Source organism: Athene cunicularia (genome assembly GCF_003259725.1).
Source record: "Athene cunicularia isolate RWA chromosome 5 unlocalized genomic scaffold, athCun1 chr5_part1, whole genome shotgun sequence".
In the NCBI taxonomy this organism is placed as follows: domain Eukaryota; kingdom Metazoa; phylum Chordata; class Aves; order Strigiformes; family Strigidae; genus Athene; species Athene cunicularia.
Genome location: NW_020799101.1, coordinates 7,850,303 through 7,868,189, shown reverse-complemented (window position 1 = coordinate 7,868,189; position 17,887 = coordinate 7,850,303). Strand labels below are relative to the sequence as shown.

At 42.4% G+C, this 17,887-nt stretch overlaps 1 protein-coding gene and 1 long non-coding RNA gene across 4 annotated transcripts in view; one reads left to right on the top strand and one right to left on the bottom strand.

The window, feature by feature from the left end:
- The first annotated feature begins 280 nt into the window (after positions 1 to 280).
- LOC113480556 lies at positions 281 to 17,315 on the top strand. Of its 2 annotated transcripts, none has more exons than XR_003398488.1 (2): positions 281 to 4,460; positions 5,066 to 17,315. It is a non-coding gene; the product is annotated as an uncharacterized LOC113480556 (long non-coding RNA). The 2 variants fall into 2 exon arrangements; XR_003398487.1 differs by having other exon boundaries at positions 5,063 to 17,315.
- WDR89 (WD repeat domain 89) overlaps positions 9,675 to 17,887 on the bottom strand; it is a 26,071-nt gene continuing 17,858 nt past the window's right edge. Inside the window, exons 3-4 of one of the 2 annotated variants that reach the window (XR_003398485.1) lie at positions 11,192 to 11,224; positions 9,675 to 11,033 (exon numbers count right to left, since the gene is read on the bottom strand). The gene's annotated coding sequence lies outside the window, so the exon portion shown is untranslated. The remainder of the gene's footprint in view (positions 11,034 to 11,191; positions 11,225 to 17,887) is intronic. The other variant, XR_003398486.1, reaches the window with a different exon arrangement.

Below are 17,887 nucleotides of genomic sequence, written 5' to 3'. Positions count from 1 at the left end.
CACTGAAATCAGGTGGTCTACCTGCATTCATTGAACTCTGCAATAATTTAGTATATCTTGCTAATTGCAATATTCCAGTCCTTGTTTTGGTTCTTTAATTCAGAAGAAAGATTTGAGGACTGCTTGTACTGACCTCCTTGCAGGTTTTTTTTAAATAAACTATGAAGGACAAAGTGTATCTACTCTTGCACTTTTTTTTTTTTGCAAATTTTTATAGCAGCCGTGCCTCTTCAGCTTTCCCACTGAATTGCCCCACTCAGCAAAAGCATCCATGAACCATTTTGTTTATTACACTAAGACACATGTTTATGCATGTAGACTTATTTTCTCGCCTGGGAAGCTGTACAATAGTATAAACCTATATATAGGTTTATACTGTTAGGTAGTTTATATTATTAGGTAGTTTACACTATTATAGGTATATATAAAACCAGACTAACTTTTCTGTCTGTACAGAAAATTACTGTTCTAGCACAAGTGTGCTTGAGTAAAAACATCATGAATTATATCAGTGGTCAAATGAGGCCTCAAAAATCAGTTATTCCTCACCCAGAAAGTTGGATTCAAGTGTAAGCCAAGTCATGAGAGCATATATAATTCCTACAGATGTTTGCTGTATTAAGAAGCAATGGGCCATATGTACAGTCTTGCAAATTTTAAGTGGGAGAGAAACTTCGTATGAAAATGCTAATTGTAATCACAGCCTAAAATGTGTGCTGCCAGAAGCCTTTAGTAATCACACTCAGCCTCTCGCCTTCTTGCTCCATACTCATGCACAGATCCTGCATTTTATGTGTATCCTACGTCTAGCTCATGTTTTTCCCCTATTAACTTGTAACTACAGTGCCTGCCTTACAGCTGCCCAGAATCTATTCTACCCAGTCAGCAGCTACATCCCTGCTGGAAAGGATGAAAGCACCGTCCAGCTAATCAAGCCCTTGAAGAGGGCAGCAGCCTCTGTGGCTATTAAAGAAGGTTACAGTAGGCTCAAACTGTTCAGAAGAGAAACACAAATAACCCCTTATGAGCTTAAATAAGGCACATTCAAATGTGTTTAATTGTGCGTGCCTGTCTGAAAATCTGGCTCATCTTTCTTCTTTCCATTTTTCACTCAGAGGGTCACTAGTGCCTGAAAACACTGATATGCCAAGGAAGCCAGTTCCTCGTGGGAGCATGACTCTGCTCCACACAGACATTTTCCCTTCTGTCACTTGGCATAATTCAGTATGTGACTTGAAAATCCAAAATATAAACAAGAGAAAGGAACCAGGGCCAACAATGTTCCAAGCAGAATTCTGAAACCTTCCCAGTAAGTGAAAAATACCTCTCCTCTAGAAATACTACCCATTTCTCCATTGTTTTAAGCTTAATCAGAACTATTTCTTTGCAGGGCTTCAGAGGAAATGGGGGCAAAAATACCATAGTCAAACATACACGTATTAGACTGTAAAAAACACTACTCAATGCGATACACAGCCAAGTTTCTCCCATCTCATAGTTCTCCTCTTCCTGTGAACTGCTTATTTCTTTTCCGTTTCTTTCTCAGGATCATTTTCACCCATAACTTTGTTGTTCTTTAACACCTTTTAAATTTAGTTATGAAATACAGAAGTATGTATTTAAATATATCTTTGTTCCTGCTGCTCTCGTCTCTGTTACAAATGCAAGTTAAAAACCTTCAGTGTATTCATGCATCATTCTAAGGAGGAAAGAACTGGCCCCTATACTGTTCTTTACTAGCTTCTGGTTGTTCCCATGTCCCAGGATGCATCGCAGTTTTGCAGGTTTTTCCTGAAAATTGAAAAATTATACACCTGAGCCAAACAAATGGAAAATACACCACAGGCACACACAGGCACCTTCTATAAGCCAGAATTGAGGTGTTACCCTGCCTTCAGTTCCAGTGAGTGCTGAGCCTCTCCCAGCATGGCAGTGAGCAGCAGGAGGCAGTAATGTTAAGGTATCTGTGAAGTAGTTGCTTAAATAATGATATATCTTCATTCTCCAGGTGGAGCACCTGTTTTTTCTCTGGAAGGTGAAACCCGGAGCTTCGTTACTTAGGGTGACACTGACCTACATGTGGAGATTCTTTACTAACAGTTATGGCAATCTTCCTCAGCAATCGCTTTGGTAATTGCTCCACTATCTCTTCACACAAGTTGCACTTTTGGTACTCACAAAATCTCTCCAACATCCATTCAGAGCTGTTAATGCTTTCATGACATGCTGCTATCAAGGCAACCAAGTGAACAAGGAAGTGGTTGCAAAAGCTACTTGATCCTTTGGCTCCTTCAGGTCCTTTGGCTCCTCCCTTAGTGCAGAGGAGCTCTTGTCTGTAGTTTTATTATGAAAAGTATTCAAAAAAACTAAGACAAAGACACTAAAATGCAATTCTTCACTCACAGAGCTGCACCTGCAGCATGGACCATATCCACGCAGTTCTGAAACAATCCAGTGTTGCTGATGGCTCAAGTGTCACTTCAGAGCCAGATTTAGAAAGGTCAGGCTAGCACAGGTGTTTTAATGGAGATGGTTTCATCTTTTTAAGTGTTTGAATTTGAAGTTCAAACATTTAATCTTTCAAATTAAGGAAAACTGAGAGTTCATGGGAGTGTAGAGGGCATGATGCCTTTGTGAGAATTATTAAACTGAATTAACAACAGTGAAAATTTCTCAACTGGGAGGAAGAGAAGGGAGAAGAATTCAATGCAAGTTAATACTCCTAGCTAAAGAGTTAAAAGATCCATTCTGTACTTTGTTGGTGAAATTATTTTGAGGAGAAAAAAAGAAAATATTTATCAGTGTCTAAACATGATGCTGTAGTAAATGAGTAGTTGTCATTTCTTGTAAAAAAAAATACAGTCTTAATTTTAGTATTTCCAGTGTTGTGGTCTTGCATGGCTGTAGGCAAGTTGCTGGAATGGTTAATTCTCGCCTCTGCCATTATAATGTACCTTATTTCTAATTTGAATTATGTCCAATTTCAGCTTCCAGGCATTCATCCTGTCATAAGTTGATTATTGTAATAAATATTGTTATTACCAAATTTTACTCCTATATGCACTCATTAACTGAAGAGCAGAGTCTGCAGTGCCCACAGGCTGTTCAAGCAGGGATAAGCACCCTCTTTGCAACCTTCTCTTTTCTCTCCTGTGGTTTTCTCCAGCATGTGGGAGAGGTGAAGGACTACAGGGTCTTGTGGAGAAGAGGTCACAGGGCCAGGCTTGTACTTCTAGGGGATCATATTTGAACCTAAGGTCCCAAAGCAGCACATACCCCTCAGAACAGGGCAGACACCCTGTCTTTAGCTGGCCCACACTCACATGCACTTCAGAGAGACTGTAAGCTTCTTGTCAATTGTGTTGTGTGGAAAATAATTCTACGGAGAATTGACATTTATAATATACACATGTAAACAACAACATGCTGCAGGGGAGAGGGGGTCGCTTTTTTTTCCTCTACATTATGATCTGTGCAAGGAAAATGTTGTTGAGTTTAGGACTCCCACTCTCAGTAGTCATCCCACCAAACCTGAATTCAACAGTTCTCACAGACATGTGGCAGGATTAGATACTTATATTCTTGGCTGTTAATTAATTTTACCACTAATTCTAATGTATTTACAGGAGCCTCTGTTCCATAAGAAATTCTAAATTTGGCCGAAGTCTGAGTTTTATGCAATTAATGATGGAAGTTTTTCATATGTGAGTAGATTTCAGTGGTACGCAAGCTGTATTGTGTACTGTACTTGAGTTAAAGCACTGTAAGCTAGAGAAATTACAACTATTTGTAGAGTTCAGTCTGTTGTGTATATTTCTATGTTACTAATGCAGGCTGTGTTGCTAGGTGCACATTTCAAGCCAGCTAAGGATTTACAACTTGCAGGTATGTAATGATATTGGCACTTACTCTTTGTTTACTTACAGAGAAAGTAACAAATGCAAAACTTCAATAATAATGAAACAACGGTAAAACAAACATTGGGGAAGACATTGAAATACAAATTTCTACTCCAAACATTTGGACAACATTGAAATTAATGAAAAAGTTGTCTTACGGAGCTAAGTCTAGATCTAGGTCAGGCTAAGTTAACTAAGGACAGGAAGATATTGGCAAATTCTTAGTCCCAGATGAAAAACACATTAGGTAAGTTTCTTTTACATAGTCAAGTGTAAAGTCCAGCCACTGGTACCACTACCCCACTTACAGAACACCAAAAGTGCCCTCAAAATGACTACAATTTTTACAATAAACTAGTGTTGCGTTTTTTTTCTTGAGTATCACTTTTGTGTCTCACTGAGAACTGTCAGCTTGACCAACCCCATTTCATTTCTGGAAAAACTCATTATTTCATTTCCAACATCCCAGGACTGAGGAAATCCATTTCAGTAAGCACAGTCTGAAGGAGGTTCATGGTGCAAGTGGTACAGTGACATCACCACCACCACCTTGTCTCACAGGTGAGTCTCCTACCAGTTACCTCAGCAAGGGCCCCGTGCAATACTGGCATCAATGCAGGTTACTGAAGCTCTTAGAATTGCACTGGTACACCCCAAACACCCCAGAGTATAATTTTATTACAAAGCATTATAATATACAAATATAGTATAAATATTACAAAGCGTTCAGAGGCAGCGTTGCACGATTTGTACCATTTTCTGAAAGGGCAACAGCTGCCCTCGCTCCACCTGAGAGTATCTCAGGAGGTGAGGGCTGCAGTTGTGTGAGGAGGTTTTTTCCCATGTTATTGAAGTATACAAGGGAGAGGAAGGCAATATGTGACTTTGCTTCCCAATTAACATTTTTCAGAAGGTTTTAGGGTTTGTGTCTTGTGGTTTCCATGGCCTGGGGAAAACCTAAACGTGTGCTTGTTGTGGTGGGTTGATCTTGGCTGGATGCCAGGTGCCCACCAAGCCGCTCTACTACTCCCCTCCCTCAGCAGGACAGGGTGGAGAGAAAATAAGATGGAAAAAACCTAATAGGTCAAGATAAAGACAGTTTAATAAAGCAAAAGCTGTGCATGAAAGCAAAGGAAAACAAAATATTCTCTGCTTTCCATCAGCAGGTGATGTCCAGCCACTTCCTGGGAAGTAGGGCTTCAGTAGGAGTGGCAGATGCTCCAGAAGACAAATGTCATAATGACAAGTGCCCCCCACCCCTCCTCCTTTCTCTTAGCTTTTGTTGCTGAGCAGACGCCACACAGTATGGAATACCCCTCTGGTCAGTTTGGGTCAGCTGTCCTGGCTGCATCCCCTCTCAAGATCTTACACACCCCCAGCCTATAGTGACGGGGGGAATGCTGAAGAGACAGGCCTGATGCTGCGCCTGGACCACCCAGCAGTAGCCAGCACACTGGTGCGTTATCAACAACTTTCCAGCTACCGAGACAGAGCACAGCCTGGGAGGGCTGCTGTGGGGAAAATCAGCTCTACCTCAGCCAGACCCGATACAGAACTAAAAACCATCTTCTCCAGCCTTCCTGTGATGGAGGCTATGATGATCACAACCATTTAAGACCTACCCTGGTTTCCAAGAATGATGAATTTTCATTGTCATTGCCTTTACAGCATTAAATACAACACTACTAAATTGTTAGCAACCAGACCTGCATGAGAGCTTCATGGGTTTATTCAACTTAAGTGAAATGAAAACCTATTTTATCAGGTCTTCTTACATAATGAACAATGTCAGTGAAGCACAGCCTTGGCTTCTGTATAGACCTCATGTTGTTACCCCAAGTTTGCATGGTATTAAGAGCTACCACTGTTTATAAAATCCACAGAGGAGCAGAGTGGGCAAGTCAAGTCACTACAACAGAGGTCAGAAGGTGATAGCCTCTCTCTGCCCCATTCTCAGTTCATGCCATCTCCTTCATATCCATGCCTCAGACTCACTGTTAATGCTCTCCCCTCTGGCTTTTTAGGGACAAAAGCACTTAAAAACCTAACAAGATTGCTTTAACATCACCCATGGTAAAAAGCCTCCATCCAACTTTATCTCAGGGCTACTTAGGATCACAGTCTGGAGTTTTCTACCAACAGACTCTCTCTGAACAGGTTTCTGCTGCTTGTACTCAACCTGAACCACTTGCAGTTGAGCCACGCTCTGCGATTAGAAATGTTTTGCCACCTACTGAAGCTGTGTAGCAGTCACACAGGCACTGCCATGTCTGCCGAGCTGCCTTAAGCTTCCATCAAGCAGATCCCACTTCAGGGTTCCCCAGCTGTAAGCTGCTAAACTGTGCAAAATGGGCAACCCGTGACATTTGCGATGTGGCCTCAGAGGTGTGTGGTTGGGCAGGGGGAGAGAAAGCAGGGCCGAGCTCTGCGGCATTTTACTGGGACAGTTTGTACTCCAGTAAAATGACACGTGCATACAGGTGCACAGTGTAAAGATGTCTGAGGGCAGAGCTTGGCAGAAATCCTTACTCAGGGACAAGAAGTTGAGCTAAGCACAAACTTGAGCCCCGCTTCCCCCACACACAGGCACAGCTGCCTGTGGGACTGGCACAAGCAGTTGCTTGTCTGTGCTTGCCTTCCACTGGTGCTCATTAGCAAGGAAAACAAAGTTGGTTGAACAGAGCTGGCAGGAATCCTACCACTGCGTTTGCTAAATGGATCTATTAAAATGTAAACAGAGATCACATTGCAGGGCATCATCATAAAATACCATGGATGACGTCTTGGCCAATTCCCAAACAGTGCTGCTTCCTCCTCCATCCCGTCACATTTGGCACTGGCTGCCCCTATGCTGCTGCTCCTCTTGCACATCTTGTTTGCAGTTATCTTGCCTTTTCCTCCCCTCCCTCCAAAGAGTTGCCCACTGGGTCCTGTGAAGGTTCATCCTTATCCACCCGTCGCCTGCAGCACGGTGCTTCAGTCTCACACCCCACAGAGGTATCGCGACATCACCGCACATTTTGGAGCCATGCAACCTCTCCGAGGCTTTCTGCTGTAGGAAGACAGGACTCTGGGGCCTCAGTCTCCCCTTGCTGTGCCTACAGAAGCCCCTGAGTTTGCAATTTAGCCTTGATGGGGCACATGACAGGCCACACAGGTTTCACCTGTCTTACTCCTGCCTCACTGATACACATCTAGTAGGAGTTTCTATCGCCTCTTTGACTTTCAAATGAACGTTTTCCTGCTTTCTCCCCTGCTGCCACCCCTCATTCTCCCAGAGGACTCTCAGAAAGCCACCACCAAACCATGAGTTTGTTCTCTTTCAAGACTTCTTTAAAGCCATGCACCCATCTCCCTCCCTGCCACCCCTGTCTGCAAGATCTTGACAAAAATTGGTAAGATGCTGGGGGAAGGTTAAGGTTTTCTGGTTTTACGACTGTGACTTGGCTAGCTGTTGTCTTCATCTCTTTGTCCTTCCTTTTCTGTTCTTGTGTGGTTTATTCCCTCCAGTACATCAGCTGCATGCTCCTTGTCTCTCCATCCTCTGGGGTACTAGACCTCAACAGAGGCTTCAAAGCTTTAAATTAACAAAATAATTACCTCTGCTGGTAACATCATAAACTCCAGAACAGGCCAAAGCAGCAGCAGTCTTGTGGTGCAGAGGAAAGCAGGAGTTCTCGGCTCCGATCCAGTTCTGGCAGAGATTTATTATGTGCAACTGGGGAGCTTTTTGCCTCACTTTCCCTGTCTGTAAATGAAAAAGACAATGTCCGCTCTGTTAGACACACTTAAACGACAAGCTCCCTGGCAGGACAATTCACTGCTTATCCATACAGCACCAGGTACAGCATGTACAGAGCTGTTTATCTGTACAGGGAAGCTTTGGCCTCTGCTGGTACCTCCAGCCACGACCAACAAAATGAGCAGGTAGGAACACAGGTTAGAAACCAGTTAGTGGCACTCAGGGAAGAGTTTCTTAGGGAAGCTAAAGAGAGATGCTATTTTGTATCATTCTCTACAAGCTGATATATTAATGATCTTTAAGTCCATTCTGCTCATGGTACGTATAATAATGAAACAATCTTGACCAAATAGAATGCATATTACAGATATAAAAAAGTTGCACTTTTAGAAACCTAGATTCTGCTTGGGTACTGAAGTTTAGAAGTTTTAATTTCACTCCTTGAGTAAAACTATGTAACATACCTTTCAAGAGAAGCTGGTTTATTTTAGTTGTACCGGAGATAATGGAAAAAAAACAAACAAAAAACAACAAACAAACAAAAACAACCACCAAAAAACAAACCCAACTTAAATCCTGTCTGCAATCTGGGAAAAATAATATTTGAATGACAGAGCACCATTTTCTTCCAGAAGATCAGCAATAGTTTATTATTCTAAGGGTATATTTAGACTATTGCACTTACGCAGTTGCTTTAATATCAACTATATTAAGATCTTTCTGATAGCTGATCACATTCATAAGCAACTGAAGCTCCTCCATGATCCGTTACACCAGGTAGCTCTCAGACCACCGTTTCAGCAGGTGTGTGTACACATGAGATCCCTTCACAGACAGGTAACAAGGCAGGTGAGTGCAACACTGCACTTTCCACCCTTTTCAGTGTGCTGCATGAAGCCACATGGCCCAAAATGTCAGCAAGCAAAACACTGCTTTTAGAGCACTCAGTAACATTCCTGCAGTTTGGGGATTAAAAACATTGATTTTAAAACTGTTTCCTGCTTCTTTGGTGCTGTCCCAGTGCTTGCGCTGGCGAGCTGGAAATCATCCTGGTAACTGTCAAGTTCAGCTTTGCCTAAAGAACAGAAATAGTTTGAGATCAGGAAGAGCAAGGCAGGGAACAAATACAGAAGGTTCTCAGAGATATTCAAGAACTTCAGTAACTCTTCCTCTTTTGTAGTGAGATGACCCCAGATTGCATAGTAAGTTAAACCAACTTTTAAAAAATAGCAAAAAAGAATGGAAAGATGACACAAACACAGCAGTAACTGCTCTTCATATTTTCTGCTCCAGGCCAGTTCCATGTGTATGCTTTGTTCTCCTATGCCTTGGATTCCGACCCAGCAGAACACTCTGGTTTGCATCTGCATGAGCTGTCTAGGGCTAACTGTGGTCTTGAGGTTTTGTAGGAGGGTTCATGAACATGGTACACATGGAAACCTGTGATCGACAAGAAAAACCTGCAGCATAGCTTAACTTGCCCAGCAGTGTGGAAAAAAACGTTAAGAACTTGAGGGTTTTTATATTTTGCAAACAGAAGGAAGTTCGTTTCCTCTGTTAGCTCACCATAGCATTATGTGCAAAAACACGCCTGGAGCTCCTGAAATACCTTTATTTATTTCTGCATCTACCAAATTTATTTATAGAGCCATCTGGAAAACACTGGCTTTTCATTTACAAGATACTATGGAGCTTTTCAGAATTGCTTCATAAACGAAACTCTTTAAAAACACCCACACCTACAGAAATTGTCAACTATAATCAAGTCCTGGGACTTTTTATTGATGTATTTAAGGAGTATTGACAGGACAGTTAAAACAGCCATATTAATGCATATATAGGTAATTCTCTATGTGCTAACTTTACCATGTTAATCAATCTAGTGATCAGCAAATGTGTCTAATACATTACACATCCCTGTAAGAAACCACAAATACTTCAGTTATGTCTCATTTGAATGCAGTCTTGGGGCATTTTCAAACAGTTTAAAAATAAATGGGAGCAAATTCTTAAATGAAATATAATAAAGATGCAGGCTTAGAACATCTGGTGCAAAAGGTGAAAACTGGGAAACACAAGTGTCCTGGGTGGCAGATGAATGCATAAAGGGAAGAGAAGGTCTCACTCACTGCACTTGCCACCGAGCTAGCTCATAACAACCAAGAGTTACAGTTCACTCACTGTCTAGGCATCCTGGCAATAAACCACAACAGAAATGTTAAAATAATAACACGAGTAAAAATAAATAAGGATTTGGGCTTATTTTAGCCAAGATGTTTTAACAAAATGCCACCATTCATTCCTTGGCATGTGGTAAGAAGCCTGTGTGCTCCTATTACATTTCTTAATTGCCTTCATACTTTCTACTATTTGCAACAGTTAGGACTCAATAAATTCAACCCAACTATAAGAATTAATTCCAACAATCATTTAATCTTCTTGTCACTCTAATACCACACACATATAGAAGACCACCCAAGATCTTCATTATTACCTTGTTGATGGTTTGCCATCCAGAGGTATTCCTTCTGACCCACACATTGTTATATGTCTTCATTTACCCATCAAGATTGTTTTATAAAATGTTCATCTCTTTCTAATAAACTAGGTTGACTAGTACTAGATTTTGGGGGAAGCACAAACACTATCCTAGTTGATCCAAGACACTGGTTTTCTTACTGGTATTGTCTCTGCCATACTGGCATAATGACAAGTATAATTGTTCCCTTCTTAGTTTTGTCAAAAAGATCTAATGTTGAACCATGCAACTGCTTGACATCTAAGGGCTCATTGGTAGCATAATTGTTCCATTTACATGTTCAAGTATACCAAGCATACATTTTTTAAAAGTGTAGCATAGTAAATGCAACTCTGTTTCTATCTGTTCCTACTGCAAATCTACAGCTACACAAACTTTAAAAAAAAATACTGTGTGTCGGCAAGGAACATCCCCATTTCCCCTGACCTCTCATTTATCAATCCTAAATTGAGGCAGTTCACCAAGGTCATTGTTATAGTGAAGACTTGAGACTTCCTTCTTCAAATGAATCCCCTAATTACTGTTATAAAATGTTACACTATTCATTCTCTAGATGTCCAAGAATTCTAAGACAACATTTTGAGATCTCCATTTATAAGTAATAGTTCCCATCCTAAAACACGTCAGACTCAATTTCCTTCAAGATGTGGCAATCAGCTCACGTATCATTGAGTATCCTCTGCAGCACGCTGGTGAGTATTGCAGGCTTTGCAATGCTGAAATACCCAAGAAACATCTTCAATTGTTACCAGATTCAAACACAGGAACGTAATTCAGAGGCATGTGCAGCTGGGTGGTTGCTGACAGAGCCAGAATTTCCAGTCCAGGGTCCATACTTCTTCCTCTCTTGCTTCTGATAAGCAGAAACAAAAGCACCTAAAATAAAGCATTTTTCTCTAAAACAAGAGACATGAAACTCTGAATGCAAACTTTACATCCAATAGCACAGCATAAATGTTGGCGGGAATAATTACAGTTTAAGGAAGTGTTCCAAACACTTTAGTGGTTTACCTTTCTGCCTTTGTTCTTCATAGATCTGCAGCGCTGAAACCAAAGACAGAAATCAGAACCACTGTACTTGATGTAGAGGCATTGCAGCCCCCAGAAGCCCCAGTAAAAGTTCACTGAGTCCCTTCAGCTACTTCATCTGCTGTGTGTGTATTCTGTATTTTTTTAATTTGGATCTGAAGTAGCAAGTGTTGACATACATTGTACTCACAGGTACTCAACTCTGTTAGTAATTAAGAATTTCTATATTAAAAACATCCAGAATAGTGAACTGTGGGTCTGTGTGCTTCAGCTGCAGTCTAACACGCTTGTCAGGACCAGTAATACCAAGTGTGCTGCCTGGGGTGTGACAGCCCCATTGGTGATCCACTCTGTCTTGGAGTTCCCTGGACCTTCTTTTTTTTCTCCACTGTTACTATACTTCCTCAATTATGACTTTAAATTAGTACTGAGAACTCTCCTGAACTCCTCCCAGCATTTCTCATTGCCAGTTCTGAGTTCCTGTGGCAACAGGCTGCTCAAGTACCACCTTTATGGGATATTAGCAGCATTGAATCTTTATTCAGACCATGAGAGAATAAGACTGAAATTAATACTGAACTGAAAATGTAACATGTTCCCATAAAAATACTGGTGCCAAGATAGCAACAGGAGTACATACAATAATATTTTCTGACATTCTGTATTCAGAAAAGCAGAGAACTTTCAAAATACAGATTTCAACTTATCTAAAGGCACGAGGATGCACAATTTGAAGAAATGCATGTCTTGAACCCATGTAGGACAGAACACCATGACAGCAAGCTGAGGCCAGGCCGGCAGCAGCAGTAACTGAAGTTACCCCCACCCCACTCCCATCAGCCGAAATACCTGTGCCAGTTTGCAATCTGGTACAGAAAAGGGGAACAGAAGACAAGAAGTTGCCAGATATCCTCACAATTGGTTGTTAGGCCATCTGCAAATAGTTCTGGTAAGCAACCAAGGAAAGGAGCACTGTATAATCACCTGACAGAGAGCTGTAAGTTCACAGATCGAATTGTTACCTTGCGTTGTCCTCACCACACTCACTTTTGCCTTCCTTTTTTCCACGGCATGTGACATCCCCAAGTCCACTGGCTCCTGCAGGGTAGAGGTATCAGTTGTGGCCTGACCAGTGGCTCTCCTCACCACTGGCAGCCGTTAAGAATATCCAGCCCCCGTGACCAAACACCTTCTGCTTCTCTTGCACACTGCACTGCCAAAGTGTTCATCTCATGGACAAACTGGAACTGGCTTGAACTGTTGTTTACATCTTGCATAATTTAAGGTCCCATCCTGCTTCCATCAAGCTCAAGAACAAGCAGTTACACGTATTTCAAAGATAGAGGGTCTGACTCCTTATCTGAGAAGCTTCCCTCGACAGACACCCTGTTGACAGGGGCCAACCTCCCTTATTTTCCCCTCTCTGCTTCCCACCCCCTACTTGGTGTAATAAGAAGTGCAGAGTCCAGCAGTCTGTGCACAGGACAGGGGAGCGCATGGGGGAAAGGGCAGGGCTCAGCCCCTCCAGAAAAGCAGGTATCAAGATACAACTCACTATTACCCCCCCAAAAAAAGACCAAGCAGCCAAGTAAGAGAAGACCATTTTGAGGGGATGGAGAGAAGCAATTCCAAATGAGCAACGGCAAACACAGATGACCTTTGTGAGGTGGGCCAAAAGCATCCATCTGTTTAGGAGTACAAAAGCTTTGCTGAATAACTGACACGGCAACTAACTGCATCCATACGGAGCCCCCTTCCCCTTGGGCTGGCCCCCTCAGAGGGGAGGGCAAGGTGCCTTACCGCAAAGCACAAGATGCAGCTATGTGAGCGCGTAGGTGCCTGGCCTCTAACGCCTTTGAAAGCCTCTTTCTGCACCAAAACATACTGCTTCACACAGTAGCATGACCTATAGAGCCCCGTAAGATCACTAGCCAAGAGAAAGCTGCCATTCAAAAACATAGTTTGAAAGCTTGCACTTTCTATTTAAAACGTTTTCTTATATCACCGTCTTTGCTAATTAGGATTTTAATACAGATATGCCGTTATGTCCGTTTAAACACACATGCCATATACAAGCTGGCCACAAAATAGCTTATGGCTGACAACTGCCTAAATAAATTCCATCTAGAAATGAACTGACACCTTTAGATTCATCAAAGAATTTTCACCACAATCCCAAAGTGTGGGCCAAACCCTATACTCTACTGAAATAATTGCTGGCATCACCTACTGTCCTGGTTTTGACCAGGATGGAGTTCACTTTCATTGGAGTATTATATACCGTGTGATGTCATGCCCAGGGATTTAGGGGGGACTCTCTCCCCTCTCTCTGCTTCTCAGGCCGTGTTGTTGCTGTGAGGGGCGGTCACCACACTCAGTAAGCCACTGCTTCATTTTATCTGTTTTCTTTTTGGACTCACTATTGGTACTGTTGTTCTCTTGCTTTATTTAGTAATTTCTTTCTTTTTATTCAACCTACAAATTCTCTTCTTTTGTCCCTCCCCTATTTCACCGCAGGGGGAGGTGAAGGGCCAGCCATGTGGTGTCTGGCTCTCGGCTGACTTCAAACCTCCACAGTTTTTAGCACCCAACTTGGGGCCCTGAGGTTTTTTTCTTTTTGTTTGAAATAACAAGATGGGTGAAATGTGAATTGCTTGGCTCCTTAGGATCTTACCTCATTTGCAACACGTGTTTCCCATGCCATTCCTCACCTGCCAGGAGAGCCGAGTTAACTATGTGATGCTCATCTATGACAGCGTGTGGTCATCGGTCCTGAAGCTATTTACAGTTGTGTTTGAGAAATCTGGGGAGTTCAGATATCTTTGGAATGTTGACAGAAACATGTTTGCTGTGCTCTTAGAAGCTAGTGTTTTCCTGCACGTGGTTCAGGTTTTGTTTATGGTTAAGCTACTATTTAAGAGTAACCAAGTAACAGACACTGCAGCCACTACAAGGCTGAGGACGGGCGCTGCAGCTGAACCAGGCGCATCAGGAGAACATGAGGAGGCAGAGCCAGTGACAGTCACCCAGTCCTTGTCCTTGAGGGAGCTGCAAGACATAAGAAAAGATTTCAGCTGCCAGCCAGCTGAGCAACTCATTACCTGGCTGCTGCGGTGCTGGGATAGCAGGGCCAGTGGCATGGAACTAGAGGGCAGGGAGGGGAGGCAGCTGGGATCCCTGTCTAGGGAAGGGAGCATTGACAAAGCCGTTGGAAAAGAGACACAAAATCTTAAGTCTCTGGAAGTGAATTCTGTCAAGTGTGAGGGAGAGGTATCCATCCCTTCAAGGATAACTTGACATGTTGACCAAGTAAGTGGAGCACTATGGGAAGAGGCATTCAATAGCTGAGGGAGCTGGCTGTGCGGGGGGTAGTTTACCATGACCCAGATAATGCACGGCCACCCACAGATCCAGATGAAGTCCGATCCACCCGGCCCATGTGGAGGGCTTTTGTACAGAGCACTCCCTCATCATATGCCAGTGCATTAGCACTAATGGACTTGACAGATGAAGAGGGACCAAAGTGGATGAACTGGTTCGTCAACTATGACAATATGAAGAAAGTGTCTCTTCCTCCATCATTGCGGCTGTGAAACAATTATCTCAAGATGTCCAGTAAATTAAAGAGAACTTGTCCTACACCCCACCTGCACAGACCAAAATCTTTGCTATAAGGAACAATCATTTCTCTACTCGAGAGAACCAGTACACACCACAATGGATACCACTGCTGCATTTTTCTCCATCCCTCTGGCAACAGAATGCCAGCCACAGTTTGCTTTTACCTGGAGGGGTGTCCAACACACCTGGAACTGACTGCCCCAGGGGTGGAAACACATCCCCACCATTTGCCATGGACTGACCCAGGCTGCACTTGAACAAGGTGAAGTCTCAGGGAGATTTGATTTTAGGTGAGAACAGCCAATGAAACCGGACTGTCAAATAACCCTGTTATGGCAACTGGTGCCTTGCAACATCCCCGTGCCACATCCAAAGCCTCCTGGCTCCACTGACTGAGCCAACTCCACCTCATTCCTCAGCCTTACAGACTGTCACAACAGATGGAACCTGAAGTTATGGACTACATGAACTCAGCAAACATTGTGGAAGGATGGTCTATAGACTGAGGGAATGATATCTGTGAGACCTGGGCGGGGGGCGGGAAGGGGTGGCGATTCCTTAAGATATATTTGGAAACCTGATAATAACGTCAATGGTATGGAATAAGGGGTGAAGACTGTCCTGGTTTCGACCAGGATGGAGTTCACTTTCACTGGAGTATTATATACCGTGTGATGTCATGCCCAGGGATATAGGGGGGACTCTCTCCCCTCTCTCTGCTCCTCGGGCCATGTTGTTGCTGTGGGGGGCGGTCACCACGCTCAGTAAGTCACTGCCGCATTTTAACCGTTTTCTTTTTGGACTCACTATTGTTACTGTTGTTCTCTTGTTATATTTAGTAAGTTCTTTCTTTTTATTCAACCTATGAATTCTCTTCTTTTTGTCCCTCCCCCACATTACCAGAGGGGGGGAAGTGGAGGTGGCTGCCGGCTGAGTTCAAACCTCCACACCCACTGACTATGGGATGCCATCCTGACATCTCTTTTACTGCAACAAAATGAAATAGTAAAACATTACTTCAGGAAAAGGCAACAAGCTCGTATTCAATAGGAGCACACCTTAAACAACCTTGGTGAGCATGCAAGTGTTGGATTTTACTTACAGAGAAAAAAAAGAAACAAAGAGGAAATTTAGGAACGTGCCAAATGCAAGTAAGTTTATTTTCATGTGTTTGCAGCAGGATAATCTCCTGCTGCTCAGAAATATTGTACAACAGGTTTACTATCACCTCTGAATAAAGATGGACACTGTTTTCTGCACTGAGGTAGTCTATCTGGATTTTTGCTTTTCATTTACTAGAAAAAAATCTGATACTGCTTCCGGAATGAAAGCTTCCCCTGGGGTTAAACAATTCACATGGTGATGATTTCTGGATGCCTGCTACTAGCACATAGTTTCAGTTACATAAGTTTTATAAAGGTCAAATATGTTAACAATGCTGGAGCCAACTTAGAGACATCAAAACTAACCTAAGAGATTACATACAGTCAGACATGTTAACCTGCCTAATTTCAAGACAATTATTATTTATACGATGACATATGTTTTCTGCCTGTGCTCTGTGGTCTCTAAAATAGCATTTGCAGTTTACAGAAGCAAGCAATGCTAACTACTTGTTAACATGTGGTTTCCATCTATGTTTATTTTATGGATATTAACCTGAAATTAAGTCAACACAAAAGAAAAAGAAAATAATCAAGTATTTTCAGAGGCAATACAAGCCTGAGTCTCCTGAGAGCTGCTGTGCTTTTGCAGAATTTTAAGATATGCACATACATTTTTCCCCTTCCATTGCTACTGATGTATGTAAAAGGGAGAAATCAACTTCCTGGAGAAAAAAAGCATTTTAACTGTGATGGATATTGATTTGTTATGTATCAAATTCAGAAGCAAGATAACAGACACAAGTTGTGTACCTCAAACACTTCACTACCAGAGCTCCCCTCTCTGCTGCTTTAATTCAGAGACAGTTGGCAGAGCACAGCAGAATCTTGCTCAGTGGACACTTGAAAGCAGGCAGAGGGAACCAGAAGCTCCCTCGCTGTGCATTTCTGTATGTAGCACACAACACCATCTTCAAGAAATCAAGGCTTAGACAGACCCAGTGACCCTACTCCACCGAGTGTCAAGATACCAGGAAAAGAGTGTATAAACACACAAAAGCAGTGCAACAGGCCTCAGAATCATCCTTTAGTTCCCCACCCTCACAACTGGTACTGAACCAAGTCATGTCTGTGAGGGCATTACTGTAAATTCAGAGGGAGCTGAAGCTTTTGGTCTATCGGTTACAAAACTGAATTCCACAGAAACAGGCAATAGCTAGTCACCTGGGAGAATAAATCTTGAAAGGACACATGATCCAGGTGCGTCATAGCCCTGACACTCACTGCCCGAGTTGTCTCAAAATAGCACAAAGTAATTTGAAAAGCAACAGATAAAGATGTTGGGCGTAACTTTAATTTAACACAAGTAATAAAAAAAAAAAGTTTAGAGAAATGTGATTTTTAAATGGAAGCCGCACTTTCAAATAAGCAACAGTAACAAAAGCAAGTGAATCATCTCAATTATCATCAGCAGGCAGACCTAAAACAACTGTGGATTCAGAGTTGTGGCTGAAGGACATTAACAGTTTGTAAAACATATCATGTGGAAACTTGATACTTCTGGATAAATAGGATTTGTTTCCAGAGATGATTAAGACATCTCCAGCACAGCTGTAACCGTATATCAGAAGTATTTCTGTATCTCAGAAATCCTTTCTGAACTCCAGGCTAATCCTCAAAACTTGACATTCAAAACTTGTTTTGAAAGAATTAGCTCTCTACCCTCAGGCAAAAAAATAAAACCAACCCCCCCTGAATTCCTCTGCCAACTATTCTATAACATATAGCAATTCTTAAATACTCTTGTGCTGTTTTCAGTTGTAGTCCACATATGTTAACTGCAGCATAATTACCACCACCATTCGCCTGCGATGGTCCTCAGAAGGCTGAAGGTAATTGTGTGTGCAGATCCAGACTGGAGCCTGCCAGTGGAACAGAATAAGCATAAAGACTC